The sequence below is a fragment of the Dysidea avara genome, chromosome 8 (assembly GCF_963678975.1).
Source record: "Dysidea avara chromosome 8, odDysAvar1.4, whole genome shotgun sequence".
Classification (NCBI taxonomy): Eukaryota; Metazoa; Porifera; class Demospongiae; order Dictyoceratida; family Dysideidae; genus Dysidea; species Dysidea avara.
In genome coordinates, this window is record NC_089279.1 from 34,865,644 (window position 1) to 34,874,747 (window position 9,104).

The window sequence follows — 9,104 nt, forward strand, 5'->3', positions numbered from 1 at the left end:
AGTCTGCCAGGGCACAGGCCCGGGAAATCGCTGCTAATGCTGGGCAGCGAGCCTGGTAATGGCAGCACCCACCCGGGCACATCCCATAATTAATACAGACGAAAACTACATACTTTCTATCTCTTTGGAGCATCTTGTAAAACTTTCCAACAGTTGCTATAATAATACAGTATCATAAAACATCATGTACATTTGAGTTTACCAAGACTCCTCCATCAATTTGTAAATTTCTACATAATGCCCAGCATTACGTGATAAAATTTTAAGATTTGAGCGGTTGAGAGTCAAATGTGTGCTGCAATTTAGTGAAACTACTCAGTAAACAACAGTACTGGATATAAAGTGAATGTTTATTATACATCTAATGATAGAAGCGGACAAAAGCCAATTCCAGTCATGGATAGGAATGAGAAGAGCAGGTTGTGATGCCCATCTTACTTAAGGCTGGACTAAGGACAGAGGATAATTGTTTATTTGATGTTGGTTATCAAGTATGCCTAAAGTGTTCAGTGTGTGCAAGTAGAGAAGAGGGAAAAGTCGATACAGCTGGGGATGGAGTTCAAGCTTTGTGTGCAAGTAGAAAAGACAGAAGAGTGAAAAAGAAGTCCAATATTGGGACTGGAGGCTAGGTCACTATAAAGTCAGTCTGTCATTGTTCAGTTTTAGCTTCTATATTATTCATGCAGTAAATAATTTAGTCTAATAAGCTGCACAAACAGCAGTGTATAGTAGCTAGCTAGGTACACGTATGCACTTTTACAAAAGCAAATGTGTAATAAAAAGATGTTCTTATTTCCTGCTTTTTTAGCCAACAAACACCCATAAATTTATATAAGTTTAATTTAATTTTATGGCTATAGATAGCAGGTGTCAAAAGAAACGAAACTGTGAATGTTATTCATACTGTAGAACTGATACATGTCTTTGGGTGATACCCACATTAAACTGAAAATAGAAACTACTAGTCTACCTGACTTGTGTACAACTTCACATGATGTACTCCTTGAACTAGCAAATACCTTATATGGGAATTTACTTTACAGGATTGCAACTCCAGCACTAAATTTTGATAGCTCCTTCCCAGGGATCTAAATGCCACCTGTTCTCCTTCCTGCAACATAAGTCTTAACTAAATTATTAGAGGATGGTGTATCAGGTACATGCACTACTACATTTCTTGTAGTTATTATGTTACAAGCTATGTCTAATAGAATTAAGTTGCCCTTAGACCCTGTCCTGTAGTAGCACCCTTACGTCACAATGCTTATTTTGGGATCATCCTTAACACTGTTTTGGATCTCCTTATCACGTGACATGATTGCACTGTTAGACACTGTGCAAATCTTGGTCATAAGTAAGAAGCTGGCAAATAAGCTCATTCAGTACGCTTTTGTGGCTTGGCATTACTCAGTGGATTACTAATGAGATTAGTAACTTTGTTACTTGTAGTAATAATATTACGTATTATTACACTTGTTACAGTAACTTCATTACCTAGGTAACACATTACGTTTGTAAGTAAAATAATTTGAGTTATATTACCTGTCTTTATAGCGTATTTCGTTATATTACTTTGTTACCACATAACATGTTACCCTCAACACTGCTTATAGTGTTACCCTCAACACTGCTTATAAAGTATTGTCAAGTAGTAGAAACAAGCACTCTCTAATAGCTGTTGCTATCCCTTTAAAGTTAAATGCCCATGCATTGCTAATGTTACAGGCCAGGTGTGCTTGCTGTGTTATGTTTCAAATAAGTATAACTAATTGGACTACACCTCACTGCTGTCCCTTGACAGCTCCTTGTAATAATGCTGATAAGTACAAACAAGCTGGTGTGGTTGTTACTGTCCATTTAAAATTGCCCATGTTAGAGACATGTAGCTGCTGTGTTTTGTATTGTCTTACAGCATGGTCTCCAGAGAGCGTGGTACACTATGGGTTTAGAGACCATAATCAAATCGTAATCTAAAACAAATTTATTTGAATTTCATTCAGCTGATAAAATGAAGCCATGCATTACCACAGATCAATTTATAAGATTTTCCCATGAAGATGATGTCATAGTAGTTAACTAATAAAATGTAAAGTCATTAGATTCACAAGTTATTTTCCATCATGGTTATGACATTATTTGTACAGAGCAGCAAAAGCAAGAGCTTCACCCTGAACATCACCTATAATCAGGTTAGTGAACTATTAACAGTGAAACTACATACAATACATGATATAATTATGATCTAGATAATATTAGACTACAACAAGTTTGATACTGAAATTTGATTGGCTGAAAACGTGGTCTCTAAATCTCGTAGAGCCACGGTCATGTCCAATAGAGACCACGCTCTGAGGCGATACGAAACACGATAATTACGCGCCTGTAACATTGGCAACGCATGGGCATTTAAATGGCTAGTAACAGCCGTACTGAACTAGAGGGAGGTGTAATGGGCTTGTTTGTACTAATCAACACTACATTACTTGCTTACAAGCAGCTATCAAGGCACAACAACAGCAACAATGAGTTGTAGTCCACTCGCTGAGTCCAGTACTTCGATACATAGCACGCGCCTGTAACATTGGCAACGCATGGGCGTTTAAACGGGTAGCAACAGCCACGTTGTGGTCCCGCCATGTAGGGAGGTGTAGAGGGCTTGTTTCTAGTAATTAGCCATACATTTCCTATTTACAAGCAGCTGTCAACTCAAGGTACAATAACGAGTTGTAGTCTAAATAAGTTAGACGTCAAGAACCACTGGGTTCTACAGGATTTAGAAAACCCTCAGGCCCTTAGTAGCGCCCTCGCTGCGCTCAGGCGCTACAGCCCAGGGCCTTCGAGTTTTCTAAATCCCGTAGAACCCTGGTTCTTGACGTCTAACTATTATATAGAGTGTACATTTAGAGATAATCTGAGAACATTTTAATGAAGTACTCTGTATATAGAACCTTTAAGGACTCTAATATTTTCAGTCTCCATTGGTTTAGTGTGTCAATGCAATGTTATCTCTATCTCTAGTGTATTTACTTCAATGTTCTATTTCAAGTGTGTCCACTTAATCATATAGTTACAATCATTGACAATACTGGGACTAAAGCAGTTGATCGAGAAGAGGATTAATGCTCCTGTCAACCAAATGAGGATGATAGTAGCTAGTCAAACAATAACACAAGAGAATGACTACAGTTTAGTCACCAGTTTTCCAATCATAAAGAACTATGCTACCATCCTTATACTGCTCCGTCTAGGTGCCTACCAGGAGGTCAAGAGAAATATAGCTAAGAATTGGGCATGGACGAAGAAACTGTTACATCATTACAAAACTGTGATTAAATGTCCACTAACACAGCCGTAGGTGTAGATGATCTCCTTTCATGCTTTTTATTTCTATAATCCCTACTCACACACAATTTTTTTACAGTTGCTTGTTTACTTTTTTGTAACATAATTTATGACTTGGTGAAACCAACGTAAAGGAAAGAGTGGCACTGGACAGACACAAAACGCACCCATTACTGGAAAGCGTTCTTGTCATTTCGTTTCGTTTTCAGCTCTGTTCAACCAATTACACAGCATTACAAACAAAGAACAGTACAAGAAGCGCCTCACCAATCAATTCAGTCACTACAGAAATTAACAGAAAATTCTCAAGACAATCAGCTTCACTGAAGCTACTACACATTAGCTACTGCGAATCAACACCATCACAGCAGTGAATAAAGAAATGGGACAAAAGGAGGAGAAAGGCTAGTCCATGACGCATGCTTTGTTGCTGCTGTAGTTGGGCTGAAGCGACTTCAAATAGTGAAAAAATCAAGCCTGTAGCCTCAACCAGAGTTGAGTTATGCTTGGCTGGCTGGAGGAATCAGTTACATAGACAGCTAGCCAGCAAAAAATTCTTTAACTAACAGTCTCTGGACACTGTAGTGAATTTTTATTGCATTAGTGTATTAACATGGTTTCATTGGTTATTACACTTAGCTGGTATCTTTGTATCATCTGTAAGTGCAACTCCATAGTGACTTCAGAGCACTTCAAGATGTAGCATTCTTCATCACCATATCTATCCCATTATTACTTTTGGATTTGTTTCGACAAAATCGTGCTCATTTACAAAAATTGGGTCACAATTTTATCAAGAAGCCATAACATATCTTAGTCACTAAAGCCCCAACACACCACAAATTAGATCCAATTATTGGTTTTTTATAAGGTATATAATGGTGGTTACAAAAATTCAACCAAGGTGTGTTTTACTAATTAAATGCTCTTTTGCACCTTGCAGGGCTTATAGGTCCTGGTTTGGAGTCCCATATATGGGCTTGGTTATGTCTAACTAATACTGCCAAGCTGTCATGAAGGAAAACAAGGCTGTGACATTATTGGACAAGAAAATCCAAACTTCTATGATCCAAAACATTGTGATGACTGTATCTGACTATTGTACACACAAAACCAACATGGCCAAAGCATTAATGTGTGTATATCACAACTACCAGTGTTCTAATGATGTATGTATCAACAATGAATGGAATGTATCAACATATTTTACACCAGTTACGTAGAAGGTAACACTAATTATCAAAAAGCACAAATCTTCAAACAGGGACTATGAAAAAAGCAACACCAGAAAAACAACCTTCTGCTGCTAACGTTTAACACAAAATGTGCAGTACTGACACAGAACTGGCAAAACATAATACAATCATTAAAAGCTCCACTAGAATCACAATCACTCTAATAGAACAATCACTATGAATGGAATATCAGGTTGACCATACTGTGCAGGGCAGACTCTTTAAAAGGTCTGTAAGAAAGTCCTCCAAGTGACTGCCTTCTTTACTATGTATATTAAAAGCATGCAGGCAGATGGTACTCTTGTAAGTAGTCATTTACTATTATCTTAATGACATACCGTAAATCAGGAAAATTTCAGTGTAGAAAATTTACGTCTACTAAAATTTTGATGCAACATATTTTCGTCACTGGCATATTCAACGAAAAAAGTGACAGAATAAGTATTTGCATGCGCAAATTATTCGTATACCTAGGTAAAAATAATTCGTCGTTTTAGTTTTCGTCGATACAACCAGCGCCAAAAACTTTTAGACAACAAATTTTTCCTGATTTATGGTAGGTATCACGATAATCGCATTATCATTATTATCACACAGCTAGTTACATATTATGCACCAGACTACAGTACCAGATGAGAAGTTAGCATACAGCTGCTTTAAATGTGTCGTGATTGGGTGTACAAAGTATTCACACCATGTCCTCACTGTGGTATCAAGTATACAAGAGAATTTTCTGCCATTGCACTGAATCACACACATGACCACACACACACACACACACATGACCACACACACACACACATGACCACACACACACACACATGTAGGGTGGTATATAAGGTGCCTTATCCCATTAATAGCAGTAGCCGCCATATGGTGGCACGGCATTATAAATTGTGCAGGAAATAAATCTAGCTTTGCTATAAACTGTTTAGTGCATGTGTAATAGTGAGATGCGCTAGTGCTAAAGTGGACATGCCTATAGGGGTCCCGTTTCTGGGATAAAAGGATCCTTCCCAGCACTAGTGCACGTTTGTTATGCAATAGCGTAAAGTGTTTACAACCTTTCATAATAGGCGAAAGAAATTGTTCTTTGAGTTGAAAACAAGTTGTAAATAACAAAGAAAGCGTTATGCATCGATGGAGACAGGTAAAGTCAACAGTCGGCTGCTTTATCCCAGACGTGGCATGGTGGTAATAAGTGCAGATACAAATGCGCACCAGCAAAAACGGGACAAATCACGAAGAAACCAGCTGTGGAATGGATCGCACTGTAATTAAACTGTATAGAATAGTTCTGTGGAGTGTAAGGCACCTTTGTACTTTTGTAGATAGTTAGTTGAGATTCCGTTGTCTGTTTGGGATGGTTTTTACCAATGTTTAGACTTTGCCAAGTAATAACTCATTGCGGTTGGTTAGTATTATGTAAACAAAAACAACACAATTGAGTTCCTTATTTCATAGCGAGGATTTAGATGTGCGGTTACTAAGTAGTTCTGTGTATGGTAAGGGTAATATGATGCAATTCGGCGATTCAGCTAGTAGTCACCAGGAATTCAGCTGGCAATGGGTTAATGATTTCTTTTATGCCATATAACACTACCACATGATTGTTTAATATCCACTTGTGTAATTTCACAGTACACAGGATCATTTGGTGGTTACAAATAACAACACCATCCATCCCATCCACAAGCCCACCCCACACAATCGTACAAGAACATGTCACTTGCCTGGGAAGATGTAGTCAGAAAACTGGATCTCAGTGACAGTGACAATCCCAGCTGTGGTGGCACCAATACCAAAACCCATAATAACTTGTTCACACAGTGGTGACTTGAATACTCTGTAGTAACAAATAGTGGTGACATGACAAGAATGTGTTGGAGAGCACATGAGCAAGAACATGTGTGCACCACACAGAGTTCACAATGTACAGTACACACACACACACACACACACACACACACACACACACACACACACACACACACACACACACACACACACACACACACACACACACACACACACACAAACACACACACACACACACACACAGAGCTGTGTCAAACACAGTTACTGCCAACCCAATATACCAGCACACTGGCATGGGATGCCCTGATTGCCTATGCACCACTCAGGCACTCAAGTCTGTGCAGGTAAATCCTCCTAATACATAGTAACACGTGGGAGAACTGTCCAAGTCTCACAGACGGAGGCTGCAGAATCCACAGTTCCACCCAATACCACTGAGCAAGACAAGGACAGTTGGGCATTTGCTTTCCCAGTTGACAAAAGGCTACAAGGATTTTACAGTTAGATACAGTGAACTTCTATAATCCGACGCTCATTGGGATAAGAAAATTGTGTCGGATTAGCAAAGATGTCGGATTATTGAGGTAATATATATTACATAGAAAAGGTCTTTTTGGTATACAAAAAAATGTCAGATTATAGCTAGGTATTCTGGATTAGAGAAGTAGACTGGAACAATGTGATACAGATTCTTGCTTAAGGAAACAAAACAACTCATAATACAGGAACTGTAATTGATAAAGCTAAGCTATAAAGTACATTATGGCCACTTCAACTAAATTTCTTGTTTCTCGGGCCCAACCAACCCATAAAATTTGTAAATGAAATGTTTTGTTCATTTTTAAAGATCACATGTTCGATCACGTCAGTTTGTGGCATAGATGTATTGTTGGCTATTCATATCTGCTTTGAGTGGGACGAGCTTGGTTATTACAAGAAGAGTTGTAAAAGCAGACTATGTATGGACGTTTGGTCACTTAGATGTACTAACCATAGCTAATAGTTTGTTATCTAACGACGTAGTTACACGTGTTGCCATAACTTCAGTTTTAAAAAATTATTACCACCTATAATTATTTTATTTATACCTACTGACCCACTTTTCAACTAGTTTCAGTCTGAGAAACAAAAGATTTAGTTGAAGTGGCCTATAAGTAACTTTGAACATACTACAACACACACACACAAAGGTGCAATGTCACTCACCATACTTCTCCCTCAGACCATCATCAGTACATCCAAATACTCCACCAAATGCAATATCCTCACCAAATATAACTAAACAATATGATACCAAATGTACTGAAGTACATATATCACCACTTGGAGATGGACATCACATGTACATTATGGATAAATGGGGATATGTATGGAAAACTTACAAAAAAATGCTTGTGACACTTGGAACTACACCAATACAACAATAATACATGTACATTGAGGCCCTCTCTATGTAATAAGGTCACCTACCAACTTGATAATCCCCAAATAAGTCATTTGTGTACAAAGTGGTTTGCCTAATGTACCATATAGCCTAAATATTTCAAGAGGGAAAATTTTTGCTGATTTTGCGGTTTTGGGGTTATCAGCAATAATTTTAGCATTGAAATGTTTAGAACTCAATACATTTTGGGAGTGTTTGCAAATACGCATTTTTTTATTTTTAGCAACATTGCTCAACCTCGAAATATTTAGGCTATACGGTATGCATAGCCACCTGCTCTACTGTGTAATAAGGTCACCTGTCTAAACAGCCAACTTGGTAATCTCAAAATGAGTCATTTGTGTACCTGCCACCTGTCAATACATAGGAGTGGCTCATAAATGATCATATTGACATATTAGCTAGAGCAGGCGTCATTACGAATATTAAACATCATGTACTTCTTACCAGAGGTGGAATGATATTAGAATCTCATAGTGACTCCACTAATGTCATCTTACAAGTTTCACCTATGGATGAAGTTACACACTCAGTACATTTCCTTTCTTATGCGGTACAAATGTGTGCACTGTATTAATAACAAGTAGTACAATATCGGTACTGTAGTGCTATGGCTGAAATGATTTTGATAAATGTGGGGTCCGGCCTGACCACGAAACATATGTGGAAGCATAACCAGTGTCGTACAGAGTATCTTTTGTGTAAAGGAGGTAAAGATTTCAGTTATTCTCGCAAACTGGGTCCTATAGTCACGTGTGTAAACACCATGGGTTTGGTTTTTCAATAAACTAATCTTTCAGCATTCAGGGGTCATATCAGTTTATTGTGCTCAGAATACTCACCATACTCTCTCCGAGACTCTCGGCAACCTAAGACACTGATCTCACCGTCTTACTAGTAGTCTTGTTAATAAAGCCGCCAGGTTCCTTCCGGTTCCTTCAGAAACGCGTACAGCAGAAGTCGAGGCAGAAACTCGGTCAGAAGCTATTATGTTGGTGCGCTTTATTAAGAATTGCATTTTATACCGGTAAACGCTTCTTATTTAAATTAAAATTGCGGGCGCTTTTTTGGCTTGGATTCTGGACAGATTCTGGATGTTCCGGCCGGATCCAGAAAAGGAGGAGGTATGACTGCAAGATATAGATCATCAGCGTAAGCGTCAAAATAAGCATTGATTTAATTTTCAGGTGGTGCTCTATTTTATGTGACTGCTCTATTAGAGTATTTATTTATTTATTTAATTTGTCTAAATGACAGGGTGGCAT

The 9,104-nt window shown here is 38.2% G+C and overlaps 2 long non-coding RNA genes across 2 annotated transcripts; one reads left to right on the forward strand and one right to left on the reverse strand.

The window, feature by feature from the left end:
- Positions 1-953: 953 nt before the first annotated feature.
- On the forward strand, positions 954-3,469 carry LOC136264153 (uncharacterized). The gene is made up of 2 exons (XR_010704983.1): positions 954-2,189; positions 3,068-3,469. It is a non-coding gene; the product is annotated as an uncharacterized lncRNA (long non-coding RNA).
- On the reverse strand, positions 2,900-8,871 carry LOC136264154 (uncharacterized). Its single transcript, XR_010704984.1, has 4 exons — positions 8,682-8,871; positions 8,287-8,348; positions 7,602-7,673; positions 2,900-6,423 (listed from the first exon to the last, which is right to left on the reverse strand). It is a non-coding gene; the product is annotated as an uncharacterized lncRNA (long non-coding RNA).
- Positions 8,872-9,104: the final 233 nt, after the last annotated feature.